The sequence below is a fragment of the Pocillopora damicornis genome, chromosome 5, assembly GCF_964200805.1.
Source record: "Pocillopora damicornis chromosome 5, jaPocDami1.2, whole genome shotgun sequence".
In the NCBI taxonomy this organism is placed as follows: domain Eukaryota; kingdom Metazoa; phylum Cnidaria; class Anthozoa; order Scleractinia; family Pocilloporidae; genus Pocillopora; species Pocillopora damicornis.
This window is the reverse complement of record NC_142674.1, coordinates 11720961-11729211: the sequence shown is the minus strand read 5'-3', so window position 1 is coordinate 11729211 and position 8251 is coordinate 11720961. Positions and strand designations below refer to the sequence as shown.

At 37.7% G+C, this 8251-nt stretch overlaps 1 long non-coding RNA gene across 1 annotated transcript; it reads left to right on the top strand.

Moving 5' to 3' along the window:
- Positions 1–237: 237 nt before the first annotated feature.
- Positions 238–3196, top strand: LOC149045253 (uncharacterized). The gene is made up of 2 exons (XR_016187211.1): positions 238–469; positions 1055–3196. It is a non-coding gene; the product is annotated as an uncharacterized LOC149045253 (long non-coding RNA).
- Positions 3197–8251: the final 5055 nt, after the last annotated feature.

The following is an 8251-nucleotide window of genomic DNA, read 5'->3' as shown; positions in this document are numbered from 1 at the left end:
AATAAAATTAAAAGGGTAAACAGAAAAAAAAAATGACCGAACGCCACTCTGTCGAAGTTAAAAAGTTAACAAACGTGATCTCTAATGAAATGTAACTGCACAGTGTCAATCACAAAAAAATATATATATAGATATATATATATATATATATATATATATATATATATATATATAAAGCAAAACAAAAAAAAATATTTAAAAGTAAGCTGCGAACTGCCCTTTCATATCACAAGATTCTCAATACTTACAGCGCGAGCGTGAGATGTGACGCAACCTTCACAGTCAAAGTGATAGTGTAAAGATATATAGTTGGTGTCAACAATTGGTCACGGTTCGTTTGATTCTTTTGATCATCTAGTAACTTGTAGAGACGATCAGTTTGCTTGTGCAAATCAAGAGAAGTGTATCCATGCGTCTAGACGCTGCGACAACTACAGGGACTGTAGAGATGGATCAGACGAACAATGCAGTGAGTATTGTACATTTTTTTTAAACATTTGTTGTGGGCTTAGCCTATCCCACTCCTAAAGTAATGTCAAAATAAGTTATAATAACAAATGCTTTTTTGAAAAAAAAAGAAAAAAAAAAAGAGGAAGAAAAAAGAATTGTTTACCGAGAACCCCACCTTTACAATAACATCTCCAGAACAGGGAAATATATATATAATCTTTGACGCACATTACATGCAATGCATTTCACATCCGTCTATCTTTGGATATAGAGCTTCAATGATATGGACAAGATTCTTGTGATGGCTACAATCGCTTTAACAACGAATGAAATAAAACGAAATTTGTTGAATGAGGCAGTATTAATTTACTTGATGTATTGAGCTATTTTATCGTTGATGTATTACTTTGAAAATAATAATTTTAGAAATAGAGTCATCCATTGAATTGATGATGATGATGAATTGTCGTCGTCCATGGTAAACGACATGTAAATTTTTCCGGAAAAAAAAACAAAATTACAGAGCTTAGTGGTATTGTCATAATACTAGTAGACCATTTCAATAAGTTTTCGTTTTTTTTCATGTTTCACGTGGACGAATCAGCTGGCCGTAAGTACTTTAAATTCAGACTGTGATCTATTTGTGTGTCGTCTCAATATGTACTAATACAATAACAGCATTAACCAACTGTCGTATAAGTTGTTTTTAGTCTTTTTAATAGGTTTACCTGTAGCCATCAGGGACAATTAAACATGATTGAAGTATGAAAAAGGGTTTTTTATAGGAATAATGAAAAATAATGTGGCATCATCATCATCATCAGGTCGAGTTTGCTCGGTATTCCATGACACGCTCCCTCCACCTTTCTCTGTCTTCCATTGCAATTGCTTGTTGTTTAATTCTGCATCCTGTGTCATCCATCAATTGGTCAATGAAGGTCTTTTTTGGGCGTCTTCTCGGCTGATGTCCATGTGTTGGCTTCCAGAGTAATGCATCACCTGCTAGTTCTTGTTTACTGTGGCATAACAAAAGAAAATTTAGCTGATTTCCTCCTGCTTGATAGGGAGGATAAAAACAAGAAAATTAAATCCACCTAGTTTTTCTTATATTTCATTTTTTTTATTATCATTTCCTTTTCCTTCTGTCAAGAATGCTAATCGAAGTTCATGGAAACTCTATTGAACGTAGTATGGTGTCCCTTCCTTTTTCCTTATCAACCTTCTTTTAATTCCCAAATGCCCTTTTTTAAATTTCTCGCCTTTTCCTAACAAATGTAATGATTTTATGCCCTTAAACCTACGTAAAAGTTCATTCATTTTTGAACAAAAAAATTGGAAAAAAAAAGGTTAGGCTAAGGGTAAGCAGCAACCTTCTACTTTCTGAAGACAATGAGGGTTAAATTTTATAAGGTGACACCGCTGTAACAACAGTAATGTCGTAGAATAAGCTATTAGTCGTGGTAAATAACACTTCAAAGAGAAATATAATTATTTGTCTCAAGATGTGGTCACTTAGGTGTGGATCGCGACGTTGTGACTGCATTCTGCCAGTTTTCTTCAGGAGATGAGGTCGATTGAGTACGCTTCACCTATGTGCTGTTAAGCGCAGCAAAACTATTTAACGGATAAAAACTCAGTAGCCTCCATTTTTCTCCAAAACAACATAATAATCTATTTGTCCCTGGACATCGTTGTTCTTCGAAGCTCACATTTTTCGAGCTTTGCTTTCAGAAATCTGTTTAATCTCGAACGAACCATGTCCGCGGACTAATATCCAAGACTATTTTAGCACCAAAAGGAGGCTAATGGTTATTAATAATCGAAGAGTCAAACTGAACGTTGCATTGTGCACCACCATGTCTTGACTTTCAGTTTTGGGTTGTTCATTTCCGTTGTCTTACGAGCAGAGGCTCAATGTTGCATGTCTTTCAATAAGCAATCATTGGGTGAGCTTGAGCAGGATAAAATAGATTATGAAAACGAAAACCCATCGAGGTCTGAGTTATTTACATAGACGCAAGGTTTGATGGTTTATGATCTCATGCGAAAACCAAATAACCCATTTTAGAATCGTTGAGTGCCTGCATCGAATTCTCGCGTGAGAGCGAGGCTAGGTGCTCACTTAGCGGCGCGAAAATATAAGTGTTCTTAAGAATTTCTAGAAGTTGTAACACAAAAAATAAGAAAAAAAATAAGACTAACCACAATGTGGTTCGTTGCTCAGAAGCTTTGTATCGGAAAAGTAATCGTAACCTGGAAGACCTGTCTATCTTCGATTTCCTATGGACAAACGATTTTCTATTTTAAGTTGAAATTCTGCCGTAGAGCTGATAGCAAGTTAGAAGAAGAGCAAAGGGAGGCAATAACTGGCGAGGAACATAACTTAAGGAATCATAACGAGTATTCTGCTGATGACTCTCACTGAAAACACTCAACGGTTGACGTGTCTTAAACGGTTATGCAACACCAGCAACATTTCAAATCCACGAAAAAACTGAAAAAAGAATGAACGTTGAGAAAGGGTCCTATGTCAAATAAAAAAAATTTAATAAAAATGTAAAGCGCAGCACCACTGATCCTGTATAACATAATACGATCACATCTATGCCAAAACGCTAAGTAGTCATCATGGCCGCATTGCGGAGAAGACAATTTCCATTCGAACACAAATCGATGTTTCTTTAAACGATATCCTACAGCGGCAAAACGACCAAGAGGAGTTAACTCGGTTACGTCAATAAATGAAGCAATGCAGCATAAACTGCGAGAAAAGCCTACTACAAACGAAAATTGTTTGTGAAGGATGTTTTAAAAAAACCGTGAATCAGTTAGGTTCCGTAATGGTATATGAAACATCTAATAAAATATAATAGGACGACAGAAACTTTTGAGACTTGAATAGGAATCTGTTATGACTCTTGTGAGGTTAAGACTTGGGTAAAATGGGGAGGCGCACGGCCGAAATATTTCCTCCGTCACAAATTAATCGTTCTTTCATTACCCGGGCGTGCTCTTTATGTAACATTCATATTACTCCTCTGGCAAATTAAAGAGGAAATAAGAAAATATCGTTCTCACTCTACCCAGGAAAGTTGATCGTAATATATTGTAATGAGATGTTGATCAAAGAGCTATCCTCACTCTAAGTATGGAGAGCCACCTTGAGTGAGTAAAAAGAGCACAGTACAAGTATAATTTTGAAGTATAATTTTGCAGTTGAAATCTCCTTCTCATGACCCCATTCCAATGGTTCTGAAATATTTTCCATAGGGTAACAATTAACTGAAGCTTTGATGGAACTAGTCTTGTCTGATGTTTCTTTCAAATCGTAGACTTTGTAGAAATATGATGCTGCATATATCTGCCTTTTTTTCTGATCAATCCAAAACTGACTGCCTCCTTGATGTTTAGTTTTGTGTCACTTTGAGTTTGGACCAGGTTAAAAAAGTTCGTAAAATATTTCACTAGCTCATCATCACAACCAAAATCTTCGGCAAAACTGAGAACTTCCACTCTAATGGCATAGTCAGTCACTTCTTCTATTTGTACGTTTCCAGAGACATTTCTCAGAGAGACATGTGTTTGTAAGGTTATTTGATACTGTAGAACGGCTGTATGTCAAAAAGTGCATTGGTGATATGTTTGCCAGAGCCATTGTTGCTTCCCTTACACGGAAAAAAGGCTGCGTGCACTTCGGCGCTCGATTTCAAAATAAAAAGTCACTATAAGTTGACATTCCATCTTCTGCTTTTTGTCGGCGCAGTTGGCTTAGCTTCATATTGAAATAAGGAATACGCTTTGTTTACCAATGGACAGCACTGTAAATCTTCTACGTGTCCATTATGGAAAAACTTGCATCCGAATAGACGTTTACATGTTTTAAGTGCCGCTCCCGCTAGGAGCGGTCCTCTCGACTTCCCGTCGGAAAAAAGTTTTCTTTTATTTTTTGCCCGTGATAAGGGTTTAGGACACATGTTTCAAAAATAGTTTAGTTGTTCTCCAATTCTCTTTTTTTGCGTCGCCACAAGCCAAAAATGATTTTTGGCCAGACCACCTCTGTGAACAGCGATCGAAAGTGTAAATTTCAAAGATTTTGTCCAGCGCGCAGCGACTGCAACAATGTAGCTCACGGAATTCTATCTTGCTACAAGTTACAAGGTATATTCAGTTAGTTCACAGACAAAATATGGAAACTTCAGCTGAAATATTTTTCATACCAGCGTGATCAGAGGAGACCCTTCTCTTCGACCTTAATTTGCATATTAAAAATTCACTACTTTGTGCGAAAGAATTCTCAAAATGCAGGCCTTAATCGGGCCGGAAAAGCATATCAGTGCATAGTTTATACACCAATGAGGTCATGGATTGCCTCAAATCCGCGGATATATCTCTAGCTTCCATCCACCAATTTCTTAAAAACAACGCAAATCCATGTGTTTGCTCAATTGCGCTCGTCTCAAAGATCATTTGCATGATTCTTGGAATTGACCAAGATCTCCTTTTGACAGTTCAAACTTCGTTCGTTTATCTTCTACGTTGAGAATTTTAGGTTTTCACAGCAACTGAATGGAGATTAGATGCCGAGTTGTCCTAGGACGTTGCGTAAACGTGATCGGTCGTAACGCTTGGGCGCTTGCGTGACTTACAAAGTAGACAAAGGTGATCGGAAGGCGCCTTCTCAATAATTTACGTCGAAATATCAGGTCATGAACTATGCACAGTGTGGAGAAGATCAAAATTAAAGAATAAAATTTGGCACTCTGGCCATAGCAGATGTATCGCGATGCTTAAAAGGACACAAAAACAAGTTAAAATAGGTTGAAGTGTTTATATTTTACAAAACAACACGCATACACTCCGGAACAATTCTTGCAGTTTCTCCCGAGATTTAGTATACGGAACCCGATGTACCAGCCCTCTTTCTGCAAATTTGTTTCCGTCATTAATGATGTGACGCTCTTATGGACCACAACGGTTTTGAGCGACAAACTCGACTTTTCCCTGCGACCATCAAAATCAACTGGACAAACCCAGCTTGATATATTGCGTGACGTCTTTGTCATACGACCTGTTTCGCAGGTTCTACGAGTTGGAACCAAAATTAATTAATGTAACGAATTAGAATCGAAAGTTATTCAAATGGACTAAAGAATTTTACATTTTAATGAGAATTTTATCGTTTAAATGTTTACTTGATTCACGGAAAGCAAAGATTGGAGTGGCTTTGGGTATTTCAGCCCTGATTTGGAAAAAATAAAACAGTTAGTGGTATGTTCTAAACACCAGAACATCTGAAAGGACACTGGAAATGTAGAAATAGTATTTTTTTAGCATCCAGAGCAAAAACAAGAATGTGAGGCAGTGAAAGGAGACTGAGTTTTCAACGCCATTTGTCGTAAAAGCTGCCACTAAAATTTACCTGGAAGGCATTAACTTTTTTTGTCGCGAAACTCGTGGATTTTAAAACTTTGAAACGACGTCCGATGAATCCTGAAACTGGAGTTTGATTCCATTGGTAAACTATGCCAGCTGGTCTCACGAGCAGATCAAGCTCTAACGAAATTTGACGGTTTTGAAGTATTAAGCGGATGCAAAAATCGAGACAAAAATTCGTCATGACACAATTTGTCCTTTGATTTTGTCAAGAGAATTCTGGTTTTGTCTGTTATTGCAGATAGCCCAGATAGGCACTTACGAACCAATTTTTAGTTAAATAAAAGCCTTCACTCTCGAGAAATTGCAAATATATTACTCATGTGATTCGAATACAACTTAAATTCCGAAAACTTCAAAAACATCTCCAGTCAGTCTGGCTTTCTTTTACTGCCTCACATTTTCCCTTGTGCTGTGGCTGTTAACAGGTACCTCCACCGCTTTTCTAATGTTTCTTAAAGTGTTCAGATGTTTAGAACATTCCGATAACTGTGATATCTTTTTCCATATCGTGGTCAAACTGACCGGAACGAAACAAAATTAACTTGTAATCGAGGATTTCGCTGGATAGCTGGTAGTACTACAAATAACTCGATACGTCGTCCCAGGAAAGGCTTAAATATCCAAAGCCACTCCAATCTTTGCTTTCCGTGAGTCAAGTAAACCTTTTTAAAAGTTAAAATTCTCATTAAGATGTAATTCAGTCCATTTTAATAACTTTCGATTCTAATTCGTTACACTAACTAATTTTGGTTTCAATTTGTAGCGCCCGCGAAACAGGCCATATGGCAAGGGGTAAAATTTGCACAATCACGTCACGCAATATATCAAGCTGGGTTTGTCCAGTTGAGTTTGATAGTCGCAGAGAAATGTCGAGTTTGTCGCTCAAAACCGTTGTGGTCCATAACAACATAACATCATTAGTTATGGAAACAAATCTGCTCAAAGGAGGGTTAGTTCATCGGGTTCCGTATACTAAATCTCGGGAGAAACTGCAAGAATTATTTCAGAGTGTATGCGTGTTGTTTTGTAAATATAAACATTGTAACCTATTTTAACTTGTTTTTGTGTCCTTTTAAGCAACGCGATATGTCTGTTATGACCAGAGTGCCAAATTTTATTCTTTAATTTTGATCTTCTCCACACTGTGCATAGTTCATGACCTGATATTTCGACGTAAATTATTGAGAAGGCGCCTTTCGATCACCTTTGTCTACTTTGTAAGTCACGCAAGCGCGCAAGCGTTACGACCGATCACGTTTACGCAACGTCCTAGGACAACTCGGCATCTAATCTCCATTCAGTTGCTGTGAAAACCTAAAATTCTCAACGTAGAAGATAAACGAACGAAGTTTGAACTGTCAAAAGGAGATCTTGGTCAATTCCAAGAATCATGCAAATGATCTTTGAGACGAGCGCAATTGAGCAAACACATGGATTTGCGTTGTTTTTAAGAAATTGGTGGATGGAAGCTAGAGATATATCCGCGGATTTGAGGCAATCCATGACCTCATTGGTGTATAAACTATGCACTGATATGCTTTTCCGGCCCGATTAAGGCCTGCATTTTGAGAATTCTTACGCACAAAGTAGTGAATTTTTGATATGCAAATTAAGGTCGAAGAGAAGGGTCTCCTCTGATCACGCTGGTATGAAAAATATTTCAGCTGAAGTTTCCATATTTTGTCTGTGAACTAACTGAATATACCTTGTAACTTGTAGCAAGATAGAATTCCGTGAGCTACATTGTTGCAGTCGCTGCGCGCTGGACAAAATCTTTGAAATTTACACTTTCGATCGCTGTTCACAGAGGTGGTCTGGCCAAAAATCATTTTTGGCTTGTGGCGACGCAAGAAAAGAGAATTGGAGAACAACTAAACTATTTTTGAAACATGTGTCCTAAACCCTTATCACGGGCAAAAAATAAAAGAAAACTTTTTTCCGACGGGAAGTCGAGAGGACCGCTCTTAGCGAGAGTGGCACTTTAAGTGTTCTGAGGTTCTCGACCGAGTGGTCATCTTTCCCAACATACAAATGTGAACTCTGGTATTTTGACAAATTTTTGAGACCAAGAACCCCCCAAAAAAAAGGGATAAGGAGGTTGCCCCTCGTTTGTGTGGAGCTTTTTCTCTAACTTCCACTCAAAAGATTCCACGACCTCTTCAATTTTTTACACATTTTTACACAACTTTAAAACTTTCAGCCCTTCTCTCTCCTCTTATCACTCAGCTGAATTCCCCGATCGGAAAGATATTTTCTCAGTTTGTCTACCTTAATCGCGGAGAAGTTCGAAGTTTCTCCGGACGGTATTGCTATGTTCACCAAGCCTCTTTGGGATGTGATAAATTCGGTACCAGTTACACGCGCT